Genomic DNA, 13,188 nt, shown 5'->3' on the forward strand with positions numbered 1-13,188 from the left:
ACCTATCCATGGACTGATCTAAATGTCCTTTAAACGTTGTAACTGTACCTGCTTTCACCACTTCCTCTGGAAGTTCATTCCACACACAAGCCATCTTCTGTCTAACATAATTACCTCTCATGAATTTCGTAAATCTTTTTTCCTCGCACCTTAAAAATCCCTCAGTTTTGAATCCTCAACCCTAGAGAAAAGACATCTATTTAACCCTCATTATTTTATAACCCTGTGCAAAGTTACCCTTTAATCTCATATTCTTCAGTGAAAAAAGTCCCAGTCAATCCAGTCTCTCCTTAGAGCTCACTCCCTCCTTTCCCACCAACATCCAGGTTATTCTCTTCTCAATCCTCTCCAGCTTCATAATATCAACGTCAGTAATATCAAAGTGAATAGTCAAGGTATTTTCTAAGGATACGCGGAGCCCAAAACTAGAGGACATAGGCTTAAGGTGAGAGGGGAAATATTAAAGTGACCTAAGGGGCAGCTTTTTCAGGCAGAGGGTGGTGTGCCTATGGAATGAGCGGGCAGGATGACCAGACTAGACACAGTATTCCAGAAGAGGTCTCAGCAATATCCTGTACAACCACAACATGACATCCCAATTCCGATACTCAAAGGTCTGTCCTATGAAAATGTGTGTTAAACACCTTCTTAACCACACTATCTATATGAGATGCAAATTTTAAAGAATTAAACCTGACGGCCTAGGTTTCTGTACTACAGCACTGCCAAAGGCTCTACTTTTAATGTATAGGTCCTGCTGCCGTTTGATTTATCAAATCCAATATCTCGCATTAATCCAAACGAAACTCCATCAGCCACCCCTCAGCCCAGTGAGTGATATTACTGTCACCTCACCCTCCCCCTTCAATTTTAAAATGCCCATCCCTCTCCAGGAGGCCTGCACACTCAGGCCTTGTTTTTCACAAAGACCCTGAGCTTGGGTTGCCTTGTGTGGTTAGGGGGAGGAGGGACAGATTGCAGACACAGTCAGTGGGGAGGAGAGGCTGGACAGTAATCTGCGGCCTGGTGTCATTTCATGGTTTTAGGAAAAGGGGAGTCACACGTGAGAGTTGGGAAGAGTGATCGGTGTTTTGGGGCCAGAAATTAAGCTCTTCCTTCGTCTCTGGTGTTCAGTAATAAATATCTATTTGAGACCCTTCATTGGGCAGAGTGTGTCTGCAGGATTTCTTTCCTTAATATTGCATACTACAGATAATAGCACTTAAAGATGGTCATAGTTAATTTCAATGGCATAGCATATACACTCAATATCCTACAGTTGAGACAAATATCTTGCATTTGTTTAACAATACAAAGTGTTGTTTGTAATTCAGTAATGGGAACCTGATTATAATAAATCCACATCAAGCTGAAAGTGGGCACTAAAATATGACCCAAAATCTGGGTATGGTAGTGCAGTGGGTAGTGTCCCTGTCTCTGAGCCAGAGCTCTGGATTTGATTCCAATTCCTGAACTTGTGTGGTAGTGTTCCTAGCTCTGGACTAGAAGTTCTGGATTCAAGTCGTGCCTGTTGCAGAGGTATGTCCCAGCATGTCAGGACAGTCTGATGAACAAACACACAGGAGAATACTGTTACAGCTTTATGGGTATTGTTGAGTGATGCTAGTGTCCCTACCTCCGGGCACAAAGGTCTAGGTGTAAAGCCCACAGAAGTGTCTCAGGATATATCTGAACAAACTGATTAAAGTGGATTTAGATTGTGACTGGATGGAGAAGGAAGAGGTGTCAGTATGGCACTTCAGAATTTAGGCCCAGAATGACTGAAAGTTCAGCCATTCGTGTTGATTGGGGTCGCATTTTGCAGCCGTAAAGGTTTATAAAATCAAAATGGCCATAGATAGGGTGAGTAGTCAGGGGTTTTTCCCCAGGTTAAAACTAGAGGGCTTTGGTGGAAAGTGAGAGGGGAAAGATTTTGAGGAGGCCTAAAGGGCACCATTTCACACAGAGGGTGGTGTGTGTATGGAATGAGCTGCCAGAGGAAGTGGTGGAGGCTGGTACAACTACAGCATCTAGGTACTGAGAGACCTGGTGAGCTTTTCCAGCAATTTCTGTATTTCTTTAAAACAATGCATTCAGTTTAACACAGGTATTCTGAATAAGTTAAACATTTTTATTTTTTAATGACGCAGGGACATATAAACATATCTTCAAATTGACCGAGACCATTTTCTGCTAAGGGTATGACTCTGTGTATAACAGCAGCAATGATGCACCTACATGGAACAGGGAATGTGATGGAGACATAGTTTAGACAATGTACAAGGAGACCTCACATGGTCCAGTTTGGGAGAGGATGACATTACTGTGTGATTCAACTCAGAGAGGGAGAAAATGTAATCTGCCTGAGAAGGATTGGCCTATTGCACTCTCTCTCCTTCATTGTTCCTCATCACAGCAATGTGTGCGAGCTAAAAAAAACCCTCTACACTCATCGTTACCGTTCTTATTTTTATGGAATCCCTGCAGTGTGGAAACATGCCCTTCGACCCAGCAAGTCCATACCAACCTTCCGAACCCATTCCCCTATATTTACCTCTGACTATTGCACATAACCTAGAAATCCCTGAACACTACGGACAATTTAGCATGACCAATCCACCGAACCTACACAGTTTGTGGTAGGAAACTGGATCACCCATTAGAAGCTCACACAGACAAGGGGAGAATGTGCAAACTCCACACAGATAGTCACGCAAGGCTGGATTCGCCCCCAAGTCCCTGGTGCTGTGAGGCAGCAGTGCTCACCACTGTACTACCCTTTGGATGATCCCGAACCAGAATTCACTGGAATCTCCTCACTGCCTAAAGCAAAGGGAATTCAGCCAAATCTAAACTCTCCCAGGATGAAATCCCATTGCTAGCAGCTGTGTGAGTACAATATCTTCAGAAGCAGAATAACGTTTTGGACAATCTCACAATTTTTCCTTTGTCACGAGTTTCAATAATATCTGGACCAAGTTATTTCAAGTTAAAATTGCAGAGATTTTGTGTGTGTGTGTGTGTGTGTGTGTGTGTGTGTGTGTGTGTGTGTGTGTGTGTGTGTGTGTGTGTGTGTGTGTGTGTGTGTGTGTGTGTCAGCATTTTTAGAAAGGGAAATATTGATTATATAATTGCAATACCCAAACAGTTTGCTGTTCATCTTTCCATCATAGTTTGAGTAACATTGCTCTGGATCATAAACGTGTTGTTTTAGCAGATTAAAGAAACTAGCCTGACTTGTTCCTAAAACTGACCCTGACCCAGTCTGAGACCGATATCATCGGCCATATCACCAACCTGGTCACATTTAACATTTGTTTTGAGCAGTGGAGTAGTGGGACAGGAAAAGGAAACAGTGACCCAAAAAGCCGGGGAACTATAGACCGGTGAGCCTGATGTCAGTGGTGGGTAAGTTGTTGGAGGGGGTTCTGAGGGACAGGATTTACATACATTTGGGAAGGCAAGGGCTGAGCGGAGTAGACAACGAAGCTTTCTGCATGGGAAATCATGTCTCATTAATATGGTTGCGTTTTTTGAAGAGGTGACAAAGACGATTGATGAAGGCAATTTTGTGGACATTGTCTGTATGGACTTCAGCAAGGTGTTCATTTAAAGAACAAAGACCAAAGAAAATTTACAGCCCAGGAACAGGCCCTTCGCCCTCCAAGCCTGAACCGATCCAAATGTACTGTCTAAATCTGTCGGTCAATTCTTAAGCATCTGTATCCCTCTGCTCCCCACCTACTCCTGCATCTGTCCAGACACATCTTAAATGAATCGACCGTGCCTGCCTCTACCACCTCTGCTGGCAACGTGTTCCAAATGCCCACCACCCTCTGTGTGAAGTACTTACCGCGTGTATCCCCCTTAAACTTTCCACCTCTCACTTTGAAAGCACGACCTCTCGTTATTGAATCCTTCACCCTGGGAAAAAGCTTGTCTCTATCCACCCTGTCTATACCCTTCATGATTTTGGAAACCTCAATCAGGTCCCCCCCAATCTCCTTTTATCTAGTGAAAATAAACCTAACCTACTCAGCCTTCCTTCACAGCTAGTATTTCATCCTGATTGGTAGACAGATTAGTAAGTTACAGTCACATAAGATAGTCACAAATGGCGTGAAGGAAGAGGGATATTTTTCAGCCTGGAGGCTTGTGACCAGCAGTGTGCTGCAAGTATCAGTACTGAGTTCACTGCATTTCATCATTTATGTAAAGGATTTAGATGTGAATATTGGGGCAATAGTTAGTACGTTTACAGATGACATCAGAAAGGTGGTGTAGTCGATTATCTCAGAGTACAACAAGACCACAATTAGATGAGACAAAGGGTCAAGGAGTAACAGATGAAGTTTAATTTAGATAAATATGAAGCTTTGCATTTTGGGAAGGCAAATCAGGGCAGATATTATATACTTCATGGTCAGGTCCTGGGGCATGTTGTGAAACAAAGGGGCATAGGGCTGCAGGTTCATTGTTCCTTGAACGTGGAGTTGCAGGTAGACAGAGTGGTGCAGAACACATTTGGCACATTTGCCTTAATCAGTCAGAGCATTGAGTATAGGAGTTGTGGTGGTATGTTGCATCTGTACAGGATGTTGGTGAGGTCACTTTTAGAATACTGCATACAACTCGATTTTCTGCAGAAATGACTTACACGGATGTTCCAGGACTGGAGGCTTGAGCTAAAGGGAGAGGCTGGTTAGGTTGAGGTGTTTCCCCCTGGAGTGTCAGAGGCTTAGGGGTGACATTATAGAGGTTTATAAAACCATCAGGTGCATGGATATTCTGAACAGCCACGTTCTGCTCTCCAGGATTGGGGAGTCCAGAACAAGAGGGCAGAGGTTGAAGGTGAGAGGGCGAATAATTTAGAAGGGACCTGAAGGTAAATGTTTCACTCAGAGAGTGGTGTGTGTACAGAAAGTGCTGTCAGAGGAAGTAGTGAAGGTGGTTACAATCGCACATTTAAAAAGTATCTGAAAGAAGAGGGATATTTACCAAATGCTGGCAAATGGGACTGGATCGGATTTGATATCTGATCGGAGTGAACAGATTGGACTAACGGGTCTGTTTCCATTCTGCATGACTCTCTGATTCTATAAGAGGGATGATGAAAAATTCTGTAAGGTCCTTTCAAGTCGTACTTCTCTTCTCTGGAAGTTTATCGTGCCTCTATGTTTACATTGATTGAAAGCTGCATTAGTGAAATATTTGACAAAGAAGTGAGTCACAGATAATGGGATACAGACAGGAAAGTGGGGCTGAGACCCCAATCTGATCAGCCACAATCTTACTGCCTGGTGGAGAAGGCTCAAAGTATCTAATGACCCACTCCTGCTCCTCAGTCCAATGTTCCTGTGTTCCATTCAGCCCCTCAAACCTGCTAGACAGGAACAGTTGGAGGCCACTTGCTCCTATAACCTGTTGCACAGAAACAGAGGAGACCATTCAGTCCCTCAAGACTGTCCCACATGCTTTGAGGTGATTTGGGAAATGTAATTGGAAAATCCAGGCTGGGTATGAAAGAGGCCCCTCATCTTTCTTTAGAAAGCTTCCCCTATCTGCAGCTTGAGCTCCATTTGTTGATCATGTTGTAGACCCAGATTCACTGTGAAAACAGCCCACATACCTCACCCAGAGATGGCTCACAAAAACACCTGGTCTCCCTGACTGCAATATGCAATACCAGAACATTCATAAAAATAACACTCACTAACATTCCAATAACAGAATGTGAGAGCATCAGAAACAGCGGCATGTCGTTCACTCCCCAAACGTGCCTTGCCCTTCACGAAGATCATGGCTGATCTGCTTCTGGCCTCAAATCCTCTTTCATACCCAATTCTTCATAGCCCTCACCTCTCTGACAGGTCAATATCCATCTACCTCCTCTTCAAATACTTTCAGTCATCTCGCTCCCCGAACACTCTTGAGAAGAGAAATCCTGACATTCAATCCCACCTGTCTGAAGAAAACACTTGCTGCTCCTATATCATGGTTTATTGATATGAACAAAAGAGGTTGAGACAAGGTTGCCGGTAAAAATGACTGGCCCTGATATCAAGACAATGGTTGACTTCTGTTGACATCAAGGAGCTGAACTTAATGGGAATCAGAGTAACCTCTCCAGTGTTTGGGGTCAAACCTGGCACAAAGGAAGATGTTCACCATCTCAGTCCTGGGTCACCTCTGTGGGAGATCCTCAGGGTAGCTTCCTCTTCACAAACATCTTCAGCTGCTTCATCAATGTCTCCCCGCCCCCACCTTTCCCACCATAAGATCAGAAGTGGGGATGGTCACTGAAGATTCCACAATGTTCAGAACGTTTTGTCCCCCATCAGCTCCTGAACTGGTCTGTGTCCATGTGCAACAAGACCCAGTTTCCATTCAGGCGTGTGCTATTAAAGTATCAGTAACAATCATGTAACAGCACTGCCTGACACTGCACATTGCCACAGTAAAACAAGAGTTCATTCAGCACCTCACACTGGTTTCACGGGAATATGAGGAAGCCATTCAGCCCATTGACATTATTGGAGAAGAACAGGGATAGGCCATTCAGTGCCTCCAGCTTATTACTCAGGAAGAGAAGGAGTCTAGTGTGATGGACTAGAGCCCCTCGAAAATATTTGAAGGCAACATCCTAGACCTTTATGTTTTCTTAATTTAAAGGAAATGAAAAGTATCTGTTCCAGATGCAATGTGACTGGTCAAACTCCTCGGTGTGAAGCAAAATACCATCTATTTCAACATGAAAGAAGAAATAACACCACAGAAAGAGGAATTTAGAATAACGTAATTCTATTGGACAGCTTAACAGAATAATAGATCTAGGAACTATTACTAATGAACTGTTCCAATATAGGGAAATCCCATAAACACAGCCCTTGGCAAAAAGAAATATTCAGACATAGAATGTCACAAATATTTATCCAATCCAGGAATTAAAAACAGCATCAAGAGAAAATTCAGAGAGAGTAGCAGCCAGGAGACATTTACTGAAGCTTCCAACTCTATGGAGAGCCCAATAGTTTCTGATGTTACTGAGAAACCAAAACCCAGTGATCCTAATCTGTGAGAGCTGGCCACACCCATTCAGGCTGCATTAAAATAAACCCAAGGCCTCCCTCGCTGTTACTCAAGTGGTCTTAACTAACCAGCTTCGTCACGATCGTTCAATCTCTCTTAAAGGAAACCCGGACAAAATAACCTCTTAAAGCTGCAGCACCATCACACTTGTCAGTACATCGAGCTGTCAAACAGGAACCAGGGATAACCCAGTCAGTCCTTTGGCCCTGCCCAATTGGACAAGGAAGAAGCCAGTCAGTCCCTTGAGTCACTTATACAGGAACAGCAGGAGGCCATTCCCACCTCAATACACTTACACGGGGGCAGAATGAGGAAATTGATTCTGATTCCTGATGAATGTCTTATGCCCAATACGTCGATTCTCCTGCTTCAAGGATGCTGTCTGACCCGCTGTGCTTTTCCAGCAATCGACTCTCTTCTCTGATCTCCAGCATCGGCAGTCTTAAGTGTTTCCTGAATGATGCTCTAACATGATGAACAAGTGGAGCAGAGGCTGCACAGACAGAGTGCTCCACGATGTTCCTCTTGGCTCTGTTGCTTATGATACACACGTGGGACTTTAACGTGGTTTTCAAGAGGTGAGCAGGGAAGCCATATGTCTTGTGCGAAGTCTCAAGAAGGCATCTTTCATCTCTGAGAAGGCAGTCTGGTGTTCTCTATGTAGGGTGGAATCTGGTGGGAATGTCTACCTGTTTCAGATGGAAGGTATTGTGGCTGCTGTTGGGGATTGTGAGCAATCTGACGTTCAGTACAGGGTTCACACGCCGACTGCACAATAACGTGGGGAGAGTTAATTTAGGCATATAAACTATTAGAAAGGTCACGTTAGACTGATGAATTGACTCTCTAAGATCAAATAATGCTGATCTTGTTCATGTTGACCTTGTCTAGTGCATGTCCTGTTCAGTGTAACCTGTATGCCTTACTCTGTCCAAGTCTATTTCCACCCTATGATCTGTCTGGCCATGCTTACTATGATCTTCCTCCACTGCTCATAAACAAAGTGTTTCCCTGTACTGAGGTACACGTGACAATAAATCAAACCAATCAATCCTGGGTAAATTATGGAATTTCTCTCCCTGTCACTGTCTGTTTTGGAAATAAGTGATCGCTGCCACTCCTCGTGTTTCAGCATCACCATTTCTTCGTCTCTCACAGCTCTACAGATTAAACATTCAGCTTATTCACTCTATCCTCATGTTACCATCACCCGTGTCTGTGGTAAGGAGATCATTCCTTAAAAAGGAGATCAAATCTGTAGAGAGTGCCCCAATGCTCTCTCAGCAAGGCTCTACAACAGCAGGAAGATGGCTTTACTTATGTACTCTGATCATCTTACAATGAAGGACAGCATACCATTGACTGCACCCATTACTTACACAAGGTTTGATTCGGAGCAGTCAGCATAGACTTGTGAGTGGGAGATCATGCATCCCAAATTTCTTAGAGTCCTTTGGTGAAGTGACCAAGAAGGTTAATGAGGGCAGAGCGGTAAATGTAGTCTCTTTGGATTTCAGTATGGCCTATGATAAGTTTCCACATGGCAGGCTGCTCAGGAAGGTTCAATCACGTAGAATACTGGGGGAACTGGCCAATTGGATACACAGTTGGGTTGATGGTAGGAAGCTTGTTAGACTGGAGGTTGGGTCCATAGCTTTTTGTTATCTCTGATTTGGATGAGAATAGACAAGGCATGAATAGTAAGTTTGCAGATGACACTAAAATAAATGGCAGCATGATCAGTGAGGACATTTATCAGAAATTGCAGCAGGACCTTAATCAGGTGGGGAAGTGGGCTGAGAAATGGCAAATGGAATTTAATATAGAAGTGTGAGGTCTTGCAGTTTGGAATCTCAAATCAAGGTAGGAGTTTCACAGTGAATGGGCGGGCCTTAAGGGGTGTAGTGGGCAGAGAGACCGTGGAATTCAGGTGCACGGTTCACTGAGAGTGGAGTCACAGGTAGACAGGGCAGTGAAGAAGGCTTTTGACACACTGGCCTTCGTCAGGCAGGACATTGAGTATAGAAGTTGGGAATTTATGTTGCAGTTACGCAGGACTTTGGTAAGGCCGCACTTGGAGGATTGTGTTCAGTTTTGTCAACTTGTTATAGGGGGGATATAATGTAATTAGAAAGAGTGCAGAAGAAATTTACAAGGACATTGCCAGGACCCAATGGTCCGAGTTATAGGGAGAGGTTGGACAAGCTTTGACCTTTTCTTTAGAGTGTAGGAGAATGAGGAAGTCCTTATAGAGCTGTATAAGATCATGAGGGATATGGATAGGGTGAATGCTCTCAGTCTTTTCCAAAGTTTAGAGAATCGAGGAGGAATGGGGATCAGTTTCAGGTTAAAGGGAAAGGAATAAAAGGGAACCTGAGGGACCATTTATTTACATAAATGGCTGGTACTTGGATGAGCTGCCAGAAGATGTGCCTGAGGGGGATGCATTAACAACGTTTCAAAAGCATTTGGATAAATATGTCGATAGGAAAGGATTAGAAGGATATGGGACAACTGCAGGGAAATGGGGTTAGTATGAATGTACATTTACAAGGTGGAGTCGAACCTCTTTGTTAATTAAAACCAAACACCCAGAAAAGCTGGCCTCACCTCGTAATCTGTAAACATATGAGTGATACAGATCTCCTACATTCCACTATTTAAACAAAAAATGGCAAGTTAGTTTCTTAACTTTAATAGTGAACACTAAACAAAAACTATTCGCAAATACAAGCCCCTCTTTTCTTTGCTACTTACTATCTGACTCCAACTCTGTAAAAAATATACTGTTCCAACAACCCACATATTAAACGTTACAATCTCAAGACCACACAGTCTCTATCTTCCCCGCTGTCTGCACTCTTTCAGCTGCTGATCTCCCTGGGTCATTTTTTTTTAACTGCAAGTATGTTTTACATGAACATGTGTCTTTGATGGAGAGTGTTTGAGATGGTCAGTTAGCACTCCTGCTCTACAGCAGTTACTCTGCTGTTGGATGGCAGCAGCTCTCCCTCCAGTGTTCAAATGCTGGATTTATTTGCTTCCAATGATACAATAATTCTCATAATTTGATTGATTTCCAGGTGTACGAACAATAATATTCAAATTCCATTGGCATCGGATATTCTGAGCATTATTTAAACTCTTTGATTGCATTTCAATTGCTGTCAAAAAAAACCCAAAACTCAGGCTTCCATTTCCCATCTAATTGTTACATTTGGAACAGTCTGACCTTTAGCTGGCATCTGTGGCTGTACTTTCGATTCAGCAAAACCCGTCCTATCTTAAAGTGAACAGACATTGATTAGCTTCCAGACAGTAACTCACTCCGCGCTATCTGTTATTCTGTATACTAACCTCCTTGAACCCCTCAATTACATTCCAGGCTGTAACACACCCCAGAATATCTGTTATTCTGGATATAAACCACCCTGAACCCCTCAATTAGATTCCAGGCTGTAACTTCCTGTCAGGGTTGAAAGGGAAGGCTGGTAGTTATTGGGAATGCTGGCTGACTAAAGAAATTGAGGGTTTCGTTCAGAAAAAGAAGGAAGCATATGTCAGGTATAGACAGGATCGATCGAGTGAATCCTTAGAAGAGTAGAAAGGAAGTAGGAGTATACTTAAGAGGGAAATCAGGAGGGCAAAACGCGGACATGAGATAGCTTTGGAAAATAGAATTAAGGAGATTCCAAAGTGTTTTTACAAATATATTAAGACCAAAGTGTAACTAGGGAGAGAATAGGGCCCCTCTAAGATCAGTAAGGCGGCCTTTGTGTGGAGCCACAATAAATGGGAGAGATATTAAATGAATATTTTGCATCAGTATTTACTGTGGAAAAGGATATGGAAGAAATAGACTGCAGGGAAATCGATGGTGACATCTTGCAAAATGTTGCAGATATACAGAGGAGAAAGTGCTGGATTTCTTGAAATGGTAAAAGGTGGATAAATCCCCAGGACCTGATCAGGTGTACCTGAGAACTCTGTGGGAAGCTAGAGAAGTGATTGCTGGGCCTCTTGCTGAGATATTTGTATCATCGATTGTCACAGGTGAGATGCTGGAAGACTGGAGGTTGGCAAACGTGGTGCCAATGATTAAGAAGGGCGGTAAAGACAAGCCAGGGAACTATAAACCAGTGAGCCTGACCTCGGCAGTGGGAAAGTTGTTGGAGGGAATCCTGAGGGACAGGATGTACTTGAATTTGGAAAGGCAAGGACTGATGCGGGATAGTTAACATGGCTTTGTGCGTGGGAAATCATGTCTCACAAACTTGATTGAGTTTTTTGAAGAAGTAAAAAAGAAGATTGATAAGGGCAAAGCAGTAGATGTGATCCATATGAACTTCAGTAAGGCATTCGACAAGGTTCCCCATGGGACACTGATTAGCAAGGTTAGATCTCATGGAATACAGGGCGAAGTCGCCATTTACATACAGAACTGGCTCAAAGGTAGAAGACAGAGGGTGGTGGTGGAGGGTTGTTTTTCAGACTGGAGGCCTATGACCAGTGAAGTGCCACAAGGATCAGTGTTGGGCCCTCTACTTTTTGTCATTTACATAAATGATTTGGATGTGAGCATAAGAGGTACAGTTAGTAAGTTTACAGATGACACCAAAATTGCAGGTGTAGTGGACATCGAAGGGGGTTTCCTCAGATTATAACAGGATCTCGACCAGATGGGCCAATGGGCTGAGAAGTGACAGATGGAGTTTAATTCAGATAAATGCGAGGTGCTGCATTTTGGGAAAGCAAATCTTAGCAGGACTTCTACATTTAATGGTAAGGTCCTAGGGTGTGTTGCTGAACAGAGAGACCTTGGAGTGCAGGTTCATAGCTCCTTGAAAGTGGAGTCGCAGGTAGATAGGATAGTGAAGAAGGCGTTTTGTATGCTTTCCTTTATTGGTCAGAGTACCGATTACAGGAGTTAGGAGGTCATGTTGCAGCTGTACAGGACATTGGTTAGGTCACTCTTGGAGTATTGCGTGCAATTCTGGTCTCCTTCCTGTCGGAAAGATGTTGTGAAACTTGAAAGGGTTCAGAAATGATTTACAAGGATGTTGCCAGCGTTGGAGGATTGGAGCTACAGGGACAGGCTGAACAGTCTGGGGTTGTTTTCCCTGGAGTGTCGGAGGCTCAGGGGTGAACTTGTCGAGGTTTACCCTGGGGTAAGGGAGTCCAGAACCACAGGGCATAAGTTTAGTTTGAGAGGGGAAAGATATGAAAGAGTCCTAAGGGACAACGTTTTCACGCAGAAGGTGGTACGTGTATGGAGTGAGCTGCTAGAGGAAGTGGTGGAGGCTGGTACAATTGCAACATTTAAGACGAATTTGGATGAGTATATGAATAAGAAGTGTTTGGAGGGACATGGGCCAGGTGCTGCCAGGTGGGACTAGATTGGGTTGGGATATCTGGTCGGCATTGACAGGTTGGACCTAAGGGTTTGTTTCCATGCTGTACATCTCGATGATTCTATGACTCTATAACTCACTCCGGGCGACCTGTTATTCTGCATATAAACCACCCTGAAACCCTCGATTAGATTCCAGTTTGTAATTCACTCTGGGGTATCTGTTATTGTACACATAATCGTCCTGAATCCCTTCATAAAATTCCAATCTGTAACTGACTTCCAATTTTAAGGGACTCTGTACATTAGCCACTTCAATCGTTTGATTAGATTCCAGTCTGTATCATACTCCTGAGTATCTGTTATTCTGTATATTAACCATCCAATCCAAACCCTGCCAAATTTGTCCACAGTGTTCAGGGATGTGTAGCTGAGGTGCATTAGTCAGGGGTAAATGTGGGGAAGTGGATCTGGATGGGTTATTCTTCTGTGGATCAGTGTGGTCTTGTTGGGCTGAAGGGCTTGTTTCCCCACTGTCGGGATTATATGAATCACCCGGAACCCTCTCTATTAGATTCCAACGTGTAACTCACTTTCATGTACATGTGACTGGCATGTTTCAAAAACACCCCAAAACCTTCAATTCTATTCCACTTCGATAAACACAAGGCGCTGCATTTTGAGAAAGCAAATTTGAGCAGGACTTATATCTTAATGGTCAAGTCCGAGGGAGAGTTGCTGAACCAAGA

Source organism: Chiloscyllium punctatum, unplaced genomic scaffold, assembly GCF_047496795.1.
Source record: "Chiloscyllium punctatum isolate Juve2018m unplaced genomic scaffold, sChiPun1.3 scaffold_133, whole genome shotgun sequence".
NCBI classification, from domain to species: domain Eukaryota; kingdom Metazoa; phylum Chordata; class Chondrichthyes; order Orectolobiformes; family Hemiscylliidae; genus Chiloscyllium; species Chiloscyllium punctatum.